At 30.6% G+C, this 12,811-nt stretch overlaps 1 protein-coding gene across 4 annotated transcripts in view; it reads right to left on the reverse strand.

Annotated features, from left to right (window-relative positions):
• Positions 1–10,578, reverse strand: part of LOC129916819 (neurogenic protein mastermind) — a 222,790-nt gene extending 212,212 nt beyond the window's left edge. For all 4 annotated transcript variants that reach the window (XM_055996976.1, XM_055996979.1, XM_055996981.1 and 1 more), the window contains exon 1: positions 9,927–10,578. The gene's annotated coding sequence lies outside the window, so the exon portion shown is untranslated. The remainder of the gene's footprint in view (positions 1–9,926) is intronic.
• Between the last annotated feature and the right edge of the window lie 2,233 nt (positions 10,579–12,811).

Consider the following 12,811-nt stretch of genomic DNA (forward strand, 5'->3'; position numbering starts at 1 on the left):
TCACGAAGCGGCTTCAAAAACAAGAATGCTGTACTGTGTTCTAGTGTGGGGCTACAAGGAGTATTTTCAGGTCAAGGTGGAGAAGTTGCAACGATTTATTTCAAAAAAAAAAAAGGTGTTTCCTTCTTCTTCTTAATAACACGTCAAACCATTTTATTTTTTTATAGAAAGTGTGAAAAATGAAAAATCGCCTAAAACGCTCAAATTTTTAGAAAGACGTACAAAGCCAATTGCAATCGTTTGTCTTTCTCGAGCAACTTTCATTCAATCTTTTTTTTAAATCACCAAAAAATATTTTTTTTTTTTTTTTTTTCAAAATTCAAACGGCATTTGCCCACCTCGAGTTTTCTACATACACCAAAAAAAGTCAATTGCCTACCCTACGTTTTGAAAATATTCAAAAAAACAATTTTTTTTTTAAATTACTTTTTTTCAAAAATTCATCGTTTGTCCACCTTGAGTTCTTTACATATAACAAAAATCGTCGTTTGTTCACTCTACACTTAGGAGATATCCAAATACAAAATTTGCACTGAAAAATTCAAAAGTCTTCAAAATTCCCAACAAAAATTTTTTTTTCAAAATTAATGAAAATGAATTTGATCTTAAATTTTTTTTTTTGAAGAGTGGACAAAAGGTGGACAAACGAACTAGACTAATTTTGAGGTCGCAGTTCCGGCTTCACGGAGCTTTAAGAGTTTATTTCAAGTTGAGAATTAGTGAATAAAAAGGCTCTTAATGTATCCTACTTCTATCAACTTTAATTTGTGAATTTCGAATTTTTGTAAGAGTGTAAACAATGCAAAGCTTAAGGGTAAAAAAAAAAAACTCAAAACTATATCAGCAAAAGGAATGTAACCATAAAATGTAACCTTTAAATCCAATTTTGCAAACACGTGGTTCTTCAGCTTCAATCAAAAACCACCTGCATGCCTGCCTAGTACCAACTTAAAATAAATTAGAACAAAAGCCTGTAAAAAAAACTATCACACATCTATTCTAATTAGAAATTTGTCATGTGATGGAGATTCAACTATTCCGTCTTTCTTCTTATAGGAAACAAAAAAAAAGACATCAAATTAATGAGTGCCAATTGGAATATAGCGTACCTGTTGATTTAAAATACAATACAAAAGACCTACAGACACTATCCAATAACTAAAATTTTCCACCCGAGAAAACCTTATCAAGAAACTGGTCAAATTTAAATTGGAAAGGACCTTGTTTCCGACCGAGCACTCAAACCAGCCAGCGCCACCATTTCACTGAGAAGAAGAAGAATAAAACGTGACACCACTCAGAAGGAATCGTCACATCAAAACTCGAACCTTCTTATGAAAATGTGCTCACACTTCCAGATCTCCCAGTCTACTAAACATCAGACGGGTAGGTTAGCTAGCTAGGTTGTGTAGGTACCAACACCAAACTCTGTACGTGTGAATAATTACCTGTAATTTCATTTCTTAGTATAATTATAAAAATGCTGTTCCCTTTTCTCTCCTGTTTACCTACCACTCTGCGGTCTCTCGGTGCCGCGCTATTGTGTATATTGCCAGCCCATCATCGTCATCGTTCGTCGTCTCATCATCATCAACTTCGTTCGATTTGACAACAACAACAACAACTACAAAACGAAAAATCAACTTTATCTGAGAGAGAATAGAGAAGACCACGACGACGCACACTGGGACAAGATACCCCAATAACTGGAATTAATTCAGGAGATGTAATGGGTCTGTCTGCTTTACTGAAAACATTTTTTTTTAGTTGAAGTACCATACAAATTAATAGCAAAACCAAATATTGAGTTTTAGAATTATGTTTTGATGCTTATTACTAGGGATCGGATTTTCATGCAAATGCATATTTTTTTATGAGTTTACATTGGACATTTGGTTTTTTTTTTAATCAAAATGGCGCATTTTTGACGGCAAATTGTGAGCTCATGTTCGTCTATTCGTTTCCTTTCGGAACAATCAACTACAAAACCGATTATGATGATGAATGATTTGGCGTCTTGGTGTTACCCTAAGGTCATAGAGGCCTTCAGCTTGTTATATATGTTGTTAAACCCTAAGGCCTTAGTAGTTCGATTCCTAATCATAACTTGGTATTAAGCATATTTGGGTAACGTCTCATGAGCTCATACAACTCCATTCGAGTATAAAATATATTGTTCGAATATGAACATACCCAAAAAAGCCTTTTTTGAAAAAACATTCAACATTTTCTGAGGTCCTTTTTATATTCCATCTATTAAAGAAATCTCAGTAAAAAAAAAATGGTGTGCTTATGACCAACAGAGACATTAAACTATTTTTACAAATAAAAATCTCGATATACATTGTGATTCAGGAGTAATGTGCCAAAAAGCTAGAACTGTGCCATGTAAAAGTCGACTCAACTTGTACCACAGCGAATTTCCTTGCTACAGCCACAGTGGCACCAATATACTAATTTCATACTTTTTAACTTTGACAGCGCCACAAGCTACAGCCAAAGCTACATCAAATTGTTCCACTAAACGTCCAGTTTATGTGAAGAATATTTATTGGAAAAACATTCACTTTTCTGGATCAAAAATGAATGTCTGAACAAAGATTCAATTTGTGAATGCGCACAAAGTAAAACCACAAAAAAGGTATATCTTGGCTGCGTTTACATTTATTCACATTTAGTGAATGTCATATTTACGTTCTCTTAAGTGGAGAAATCCCAGATCATTTATGAACCATAAAAATGATTCGAATGTGTTGCCACGCTACCCAGGAGAAAGGACTCAAAAAGGTTCAGAATTGAATTGAATAAATGAAGGTTTTGTTCACTTATGTGAACGATTATTATTATATGATTCAGTTCTGAAGGGAAATGTTTGATGGGACCAGTTAAAGGTTTGAATTTGTGAATGTTTCTGATTCTGTGGATTCTAATTTCAAAATCAGAAGAAAAACTCTCTTCTTTCCAGAAGAAGAACTGTCATCCGACGCCAATGAAAAACTTTAAGAATCATCAAGAAGCATTCCGGACCACCAATCGAAAACGACATTAGCAATTCGCAGACGCAGGTCGCATATCCATATGAATGGCACTTAAGGTAAAGGTATTAGAGAGCATGGATTAAAATTAGGTCGAGATAAAAAATTAGTGCATTATTGAGTCTCTTTAACCTTAAAATAACTTTTCAATCTGAAAAATATTGAATTTTTTTATTAATTCCCAAATATAGCATTTGCACTTTTATTTAAACTAAACACAAATTATTTAACCTTTTCACAAATATATTTCACCTTTTAGCAAATTTATTTCAAAATATAATTAAACTTTAAGCAAATCAATTAAACCTTAAAGCAAATATAATTAAACTAAAGCAAAATATTTAAACTTTTCGCAAAATCTATTTAACCAAAACGCAAATTTATTTAATTTCAAAATGTAAAATTACATAAAAATTTCCTAAGAATATGGTGTTCAAAGTAAAGTTTGTCCGTTTGCTGCCTTTGGAATAATTAAAAACATGTCCATCACATAGTTAGCGCAATCACCTTGGGTTATTTGTTCTAAACTTTCTTCAATAACAGGAACTAAGTTGTGATCCCTACTAAGGTCACTAAGAATTTGTCGAGCATGTGTTTTAATTTTAGAAAAATATTTTTCAATCGGGTTTAGCATCGGAGAGTAGGGAGGCAAAAATTTTAACCTAAAAATTCGTATCAGAGAGTAAGTTCCGGACTTCTTGAGTTTTATGGATTTTGGCATTATCCATAACAAGGAAGTCATCTTTAAGAGATCCTCCATTTAGTTTTTCCTTAAGTTCTTAAAGGAAAGAACAAAACTTGTTAGAATTACAAGTGGAGTTTGTCAAAATTTTATGTTAAACTGTTCCTTGGGCGCTTATTGCCGCAATGAGAATAACTTCCTCGAGCTGCAGAAACGATAACTCGAGCTCGGGAACCCTTCTTTGAATGTGCTTGTGATCTTTTTAGATGTAAATTGAATCCACACTCATCAATGAAAATGATTTTGTTTCTATTGTTAGAAGCCCATTCTGTGAATTCTTCGGCATATCGTCGGTGAAATCAGAAAAGTGTGTAACTCCATTTTAGCAAATTTTATAGGAGAGCAAAAAAAACAAAATCGTTTTGAAGGCATTTGTATGAGTTTTCATTTTCTAATTTGCTAATAAAGAAAAAACTATGAACTTTAATTGGATTTTGAGTTTAAGGAACGGTAGATATTAGGTTTGTCTAACAGATGACATTCAAATCTAATTCTCAGAAAATTTGGAGTTACACACTTTTCTGGTTTCACCGACGATATATCTTTGTACGTGGGGAGTTCATTTGTTCGTTTTCTATTGAAGCTAATTTAAGAGTGATTTTAAGATGACGGACACCGTTCCTTACAGTCGAATTTGAAACTACAACGTTTTTTTCCGTTTGTAATTTTCTTTGAATATTGCGGGCAGTTATTCCCGGATTACTTTCCACATAGGCTTCTATTGCGAGTAGGACTTCTTCTATTAATTTTCGTTATTTCTTTCCTCCCCGTTGATCCTTGCGCAGTTCACCATTTTCTTTATAACCTCTAATAATTGTTTTACCGGTATTTTCATTCATTTTCGAACTACGGGCAGCATCTTTGATGGTCATGCCTTCTTCATAGCACGCTACCAAAAGCTGTTTCTTTTCAAAAAAAATGGGACGCGAGTACGTCGTCCCTCTTGCAGCTCTGTTGCGTCTGGGGGGAGTTTCGTCTAGAAATTTTGTTAACAAACTAATATTTTCCATTTCAATTTAGTTCATAAAACTCACCTTTTGCTTCACTTTCAGCTGGTAGAATCATCCTCCGAACTCATTATTAATTTTAAAAAATTCAACATCAAGAATTTCTTCTACACAGTTTGACAGTTTTGTAATATTACCTAATGAGATGATTTTGAGAATTATTTTCGCAAACCTGCCTACCTGCTTAAAATAAAATACATTTTCTACAAGTTTTACCAAAAAGGTTAAATCAGTTTGCGTTTAGTTTAAATAGATTTGCTAAAAGTTTAAATAGTTTGCATTAGTTTAATTATAATTGCTTTTGGGTTTAATTCTTTGCCGCCGGGTACAAAGAGGTTAAGTCATAATTCATACATAGTTTGCCTGAAAATGTAAAGTTGAGCTAATCGATGAACTTTTGAGCATTGATCCTCTTATTTTTATAGAAAAGAGTTGTTCTAAATTTATGTTTTTGATACCAAATAAAAGAGAAAAAAGAGGTTAATCTTATTTCATCGAAACCCGGAAAGTGCAATTTTGTGACTTAACCCTTTTGTACCCGGCGGCAAAGAATTGATTTGCTTTTAGTTTAATTATATTATATCGTTGCTATGCAGCCAAAATGCACAAAGTCAAAAAAAACATAGTTTTGAGTAAATCGATTTTTAAGATTATTTCTCTTGTGAAAATTCAATGTTAACTGTTATTTGTCAGATAATCACTTTAAACACAAACTCAACATTTTGACATTAGTTTCCAAAAAGTTTTTTTGGTTTTTGAATAACAAAAATGATAATTATGTGAACAAAAGTAGAAAAAGCCATGACTTAGCGCCTTTTACCTGTAATAATTTGCAATTATTTGTTCGTAATGAATACTTTTCTGGCATATGAAGTTAAAGGAAACAACATTATAGCACAAAAGTAAGGACAAACTCTCAATTATACCTAGTTAAATCAAAAAATTTTACAACGTAGAAGAATTAAAAATAAGTAACTATTAAAAGAAGGCTTTAAAAATGGAAGCAATTTAAAATAATCTCTTTCATCTAATACATCTAGTTCTGTAAGGAAATCTTTTGTCTAACCTTGTGATGGTAATGATGAAAACCAAGAATGAAAAATTTCAGGAATAACACCTTTCTTACAAATGAGGCGCTCAGAATAATAAAGGATGAAGTTCACTTCTCTATACATAAGTCGGATTTTTAAAGGTCTTTAAAGTTAAGGGTTTTGTTCTATATAAAATAATATACAAGAAAGAAATCTTGGAAACCTTAATTTCAAAAGTTCCTTTAGTTCTTGAGAAAAGGCTTTTCAAAGTTCAAAATAATGCACACATTTCAAATGGACTTAACCCATTATTACTCATATATCAATCAGGTCTTTCTGTTAGTTGTGCTAATTTAAGAGGTTCGGTGTACCCTGTACAGTCTTGGCCATTTTTTTACCGGCAGATAATTAGGAACACGGTTTCTCCCTCTTCGAAAATTCTTAAAAACGTTAAAGTTTCGTAAATTGTGGTCAAATTCATATTAAGTTTGAAGTATTCCCGGTTTATTTTTTTCGTATCGAAAACATTTAATTTGAAGCCAGTTAAGAACGAGAATTCTAATTCATTTTTAAAAAGTTATTAAGATTCATATAGAAAATTCAAGTCGTCTTTACTCGCTGATAAACTTACAATTTGTATTAATCTATTTACATTTGACCGCTTTTTTCTTACATTTACCTCACAAGATACTTTGTAAGTCATTTTTCAAATTTAAAAATGTTGTTTCGAAGACAGGAAATTCACTAACCAATTTATTGACTCTCCATTAAACTTAAATCCCCATTAAAAAAGGGAATTTTAAAATTAAAAACCGAATTCGTTTAATTCAGTCTCTTTTAAGCAATTTTTTGAAGTTTGACTTCATTAACTAATTGAGCATTAAATTTAAAACTCCATTTAGATAAAAAGCCGAATTCGACCTTTTAAGAGGGATTTTTAGAGCAAATGGAGGTTTTAAACAGAATTTCTATTTATTCACTCTCCATTAGTGTCAAATGTCATTTTATAAATTGTTTAATTATTATTTTATTTGAAAAAAAAATTGTTTGTCAAATGAGCTAAAGAATTATTAAAAAAAAAAAAAAAAAAACACAATTATGAATAAAAGTCCAGACATTAATAAATTGGATGAAATGTCTTCAAAGGATTGTTCTAACACTTTTGTAAATTTATCAGCGTCACGCGGGCGATTGCTAAGAATCGGTTAAGATTCATACATGTTTATGACATACATAAATACCCCAATACGTTAGTCATTTGTCCTAAAACGACACAAAAAAGAATTGCTTTGGACACCAATATTGAGGTTCCAGTAAAGTAATTATCCTGCCATACGGAAAAGGGGCAAAGGGCGGAGGGAACTACGATGTTAAAGTTCTAAATTAGTAATACAAATTGGCGCTCCTAGAACAAGTCGTTTTAATAGAAACGACGTTTCCATTTCATTGCAACATTGCACTAAAGATTTTGAATGGAAACAAATTTTTAAAAAATGGATCTACTACGCAGAAGAGCACAATCTACTAAATCATCTTCTCCACTTCCAAAGAAACACGGCCAGGTTGCGATGCTGCATAATATTGTCATCTCATAAAATTGCAATTCCTTCAGTTTCTGGTTAACACTGGCACTTTGATACCCTCGCTTACGCACCAGTTTTTATGTTTGTTATATTATTCTTCATTCAAATATATATATTCGATTTGACAAAATCGTTGCTTTTGACAGATTTATTTTCAAAAAAAATAAAAATTCCCTAGGATATTTTTAACAGAGTTTTAAATTTGAAGTTTCCATTAAAAGTAAGGACTTTGACTAAGGAAGAGTGAATTAAATGAATTTTTAATGGTGTGTACTTAAAGGCGTCAATAGTTTAACTACGCTTTTAACTAAAACGATAAATTTCAAAATTTATTGGAGGCTCAATAAATTGGCCCTAAGTCTCATTAATGCTTTCTCTTGCTATAAACTGGTACTGATTTAATTTTTCTTGCGTTACAGGTAAAAAGCACTAAGGCCCAATTTATTCACTCTCCATTATTTTTAAAGGCTCCATTAAAAATTATAAAACTGTCAAATCGCATACAAATTTTAAAATTTCCCTTTTTTAATGGCGACTTTAAATTTAATGGAGTGTGAATAAATTGGACCTAAGGCCCAATTTATTGACTCTCCATTAAACTTAAATCGCCATTAAAAAAGGGAATTTTAAAATTAAAAACCAATTTCGTTTAATTCAGTCTCTTTTAAGGATTTTTTTGAAGTTTGGAATCATTAAGGCCCAATTTATTCACACTCCATTAAATTTAAAGTCTCCATTAAAAAAGGGAAATTTTAAAATGTGTATGCGATTTGACAGTTTTATAATTTTTAATGGAGCCTTTAAATATAATGGAGAGTGAATAAATTGGGCCTAACTAATTGAGCATTAAATTTAAAAGTAGTTTTAGTTAAAACACCAAATTCGACCTTTTAAGAGGGATTTTTAGAGCTAATGGAGGTTTTAAACAGAATTTCTATTTATTCACTCTCCATTAGTGTCAAATGTCATTTCATTTATTTTTTTTATTTGAATTATTATTTTATTTGAAAAATGTCAAATGAGCTAAAGAATTATTAAAAAAACATCACAATTATGAAAAAAGTCCAGACTAGAATTTTTTGTAGGTATACACACATGCATTTGTACCATAAAAAAGAACAAAATTCAAAGAAATTAATGCATTTCTTGTCTACTTCGCACAGATAATACTAGATCTACTAGATTATATTCTCCACTTCAAAACTAATCATTTTTGAGATGCTGCATAATACATACATAACATTGCAATTGAAGCCATGAGAAGAAGAGATATAAAGCTTACTTCTAAACCAATGATACGAGATGACTGCCGATAACACTTCAATTTAAGTTGTTATTTGACACCGATGGAAAAAATTAAAAATTTCACTTAACCTTCTTCTTCTCATGGTTTCAATTGTTGGTTGTAGCATTCTTTGGTTACCACTGGTATATCGTTAATCTCTTGCATTTTCTGGCGTTTTCAGCTGCAAAATACTTACGGGTCATAGTTTTTTGGTTTTTCTTCCAATTCAAATCTATTTGATTTGACAAAATTGTAGCTTTTGACAGATTATTTTTCAATCAACATAAAAAATCCCTAGGATATTTTTAACAGAGTTTTAAATTTAAAGTTTCCATTAAAAGTAAGGACTTTAACTAAAGAAGAGTGAATTAAATGAATTTTAAATGATGAATACTTAAAGGCGACAATAGTTTAACGAGGCCGTTAACTAAAGCGATAAATTTCAAAATTTAATGGAGGCTCAATAAATTGGCCCTAAGTCAACTTAGTGCGTTGTGCCTGTATTAAAGTTATTTTTTCTGACTTCGTGCAAAAATATACCTCAAATAATTCATAAAGTACGCCAAATATTTCTTAGTGTGGTATTTTACTAGATCGATATCATCATTCTGAACCGTTCTGCGTTTAAATCTAAAAATCCTTAAAATATGACTTAGTGCGTTTTGGCAGCATACCGACGATATATTTGCTAAAGGGTGAAATTATATTTGTTAAAAGGTGAAACTAATTTGTGTTTAGGTTAATTAAAAGTGCGAATGCTATATGTGTTTAAGTGAGCGTGGCAATAATAGCTTTTTTGATATGATCTAGTAAGGGTCTCAGAAGCATACAATAGCTTCTAACGGCTGGTTTAATACCACGTTTTAAGGCATTCTACCCCACTATACGACGACGACCACAACACGGTGACGATGAAACGAAGACAACAACAACAACACCGACACCGACCGGGAGAGTAAAGTAAAGTAAAGTAAAATAAAGTGAACAACGTTGTTGCTGGTTTGGTTTGGTTTGGTTTGAATTCGTGTTAAGGACCTATGGCAAGGTCAATGCTTTTCGATTTTCGTCGTCGTTGTCGTCTTCTTGACTTGACTTCGAAATGTGTGAGAAATGTGCGATGTAAAAAACATTCCGATTGGAAATTATAAAATCGTTTTTTTTGTTGGGTTCTCTTCTGATGAGAATGTTGATGTGTTTTTGTACCAATTTTAAGTTAATTTAACAATTTAATATATTAACTTACCTTTGTAACTGTTTATCATACTATTCCACACGGAAAATGTGAAATTTTGTTGCTTTTTCTTGAAGTTAAAATCAAAAAAACAAGAAAACCCGGCGACGACGATTATCAAAACAAAACCTCGTCGAATCGAGTAGAAACACACAAATAATGGAATTTCGATTGTGGAGAGGAAAAAGAAGGGAAGATTTCGATAATTTTGTACGCACTTTTGTACCTCAGTTTATTGAAAACACTGCACTTTTAATTACTTATTGATTTCTTATTTGTAGTTTATTTTATTTATAATTTTATGGAAAAAAAAAAAAAAAACTCCCAAAAATAACTTCACTTCCAACAAATATTTATTATATTTTTGACACTTCACTGTGAATTTACCTTACGAAAAAGAAAAACTGTGATTACACCACCATTATTGTTTTTTTTTTCTCTTTCCTTTTGTATGGAATTGTTTTTAATAAATATATTGATCTCTTTCACTCTTAAGGTAAAATTTTCTTAAAGGGACACTTTTTTTTTTTATTATTTTGAATGGACAATGAAGGTAAGAGAAAAAAAAAAGGAAAATAAAAAATAATTTCGGAAAATTGGAAAAAATAATTGAAAATTTTCTTTGAGAATCTTTTAATTTATTGTATATTTTAATAATTAATTATTTAGAAAACACAAAACTAACTAGATAAAGAGAAGAAAAGTATTTTTATGATTATTTTTTTTTTTCACTGCTGAGGTATTTTTTTTTTTCACTTTGCGTTTTCCGTTATTTATTCAGGCACGCGTTGAATTTTTTTATGTAATTCAGTTTTTATTTTGGAGATATTTTTAACGAAATAAATTGTTAATAGAATTGAAACTTTTCGAGAGAATTTAAAAAAAATTAAATGGAAAATTAATTTTTAAGAAATAAATTTTTTAAGATTTTTTTTTTTTTTCTCTTCACACACGAACGAAAACGACTGAAGTTTTTTAGCCAACGGTATGTCAAAGTATTTTTCTTCTTTATTTTTTTTATATATGGAAGAATAGTCTTTGAGTTTGAAAGAGATAAAGGTATTGATAAATACCCAATTGGAACTTAATTGAAAGAGATGGAGGTAATATGTATAAATTCCGTAGGTTTTTCAGCGATGGCTGACTGTTTGGTTTTCTTATTAATAAGTATTTGATAAGGTTGGACAAGATTGTGGCATTGGTATATTCACAATTGGAATTATGATTTTGGTTAAAAAATTTGTATTAAAATCTTTGAGCTTCCCTTTTGCAAAGTTTTATCGTATTTTTTTTTTCTAAAGCCTGGTACGCTGCTCGCGCTAAATTTTAGCTCCCATACAAATTATCGATAAATTTTATCTGAGCTAAAATGGATCCCATACAAATTGTCGATAACTTGTATGGGAATTTTATCTCGGCTAAAATTTAGCGCGAGCAGCGTACCAGGCTTAAAGGCTTAACTACATACACCACTTTTTGAAAAAGTACAAAAGTGAAAATATTTTTTTCTGGCTTGCGCAATTGTTTTGTCAAAAAGAGTATACAAATTGTTTATTAGACAAGAAAAATAAGCTTTCTGCAACATTTGTTTTAATTTTTCAGACCGAAAAACTATACAAAAATGCGTTTGAAAATTTACACTTTTGTACTTTTTCACTTTTTACACAGTCACACATATTTTTGTCGAAAATTATTTTTAAGATTGTTGGGTATGTAAAAAGGAGAACGTTATACAAGATGGACCCTTTATAACAATATCCTTATAAGGTCTATTAAAAGCTTAAACAATGCTTTACCGATGATCTACCGAAGCTTTAAGATTTTACAGATAGCTTCGAAAGAGTATGTATAGCTCTTTAATACAATTCTTATCTAAACTATAGAAACAACCCAAGTAACAATTTGACTTGCATAAAGCCTAGTACGCTGCTGATGCGAAACGAAAAATGTTCAAGTCTCCAAACAAAATGCTAACAAAAAAATATCATCGAGTATTTTGTCAAAGTCAAAATAAAAAAAAAATCCAAATTAATTTAAAATCAAGAAAAATCAACGGAAAATAATTTTTAAAGCAAGAAATAAATAAAGTGAAAAAACCGTCAACACTGCTCTTGGAGTCAAGATAAATGCACAGGACAGTAAAAAAGTAAGTGACAAAATAATGATTGAAAACTCTCCAATTTTTCGCTGATTTATTTCTATATAATTTATTGAATATTCAAGATTATACTAACAGTAATTTTTTCTACTTTACAACATTTCAACATTTAAAAAAATAATGTTTTCTAAAAAAAAGTCATTTTGTCAAAAGTGCCCCGGTACCGGGACACATTTGACAAAGGGGTACATTTGGCAATGGTGGATTAAACCCCACATCGTGTGCATTATATTTTAAAACTATCTTGCGGATCTTGCTCGTCTATTGTTTAATTAGAAAAAAAAGATGGTTTAAAACAATCTACTAAACAATACCTATAACGAAAAAAAAATAAATCAAAAAATTCATTTTCTAAAAAGAAGAAAAAAAAAACAAAAAAAAAACCATAAAATATTTCAAAAAATCCCTCCATTTAAATCTTAATCAAAATTAATCGATGTCGATTTATTTTTAAATAATTTATTAAATATATAATTCCCCAAAATCAACGTAAAACTTCGCCCACATTGCAAAAGTCAAAGGTGCCCCGAAGGAGCCTCAAACTGTTTTTTTTTTTTTTTTTCAATAACTAATAAGTACTATTTTTTTACAAAGCTGTTTTTAATTTACTTAACTTTAAGCAAAAGTGCTATCAAAATATTGATTCACCATTAAATTCAAAAATTAGATCAGATATACAGAAAACACGAAAACACGTGGTACTCCTCGAAAAGTTAATGAAAGACTGCGAAATTTCACA

The sequence above is a fragment of the Episyrphus balteatus genome, chromosome 3 (assembly GCF_945859705.1).
Source record: "Episyrphus balteatus chromosome 3, idEpiBalt1.1, whole genome shotgun sequence".
NCBI classification, from domain to species: domain Eukaryota; kingdom Metazoa; phylum Arthropoda; class Insecta; order Diptera; family Syrphidae; genus Episyrphus; species Episyrphus balteatus.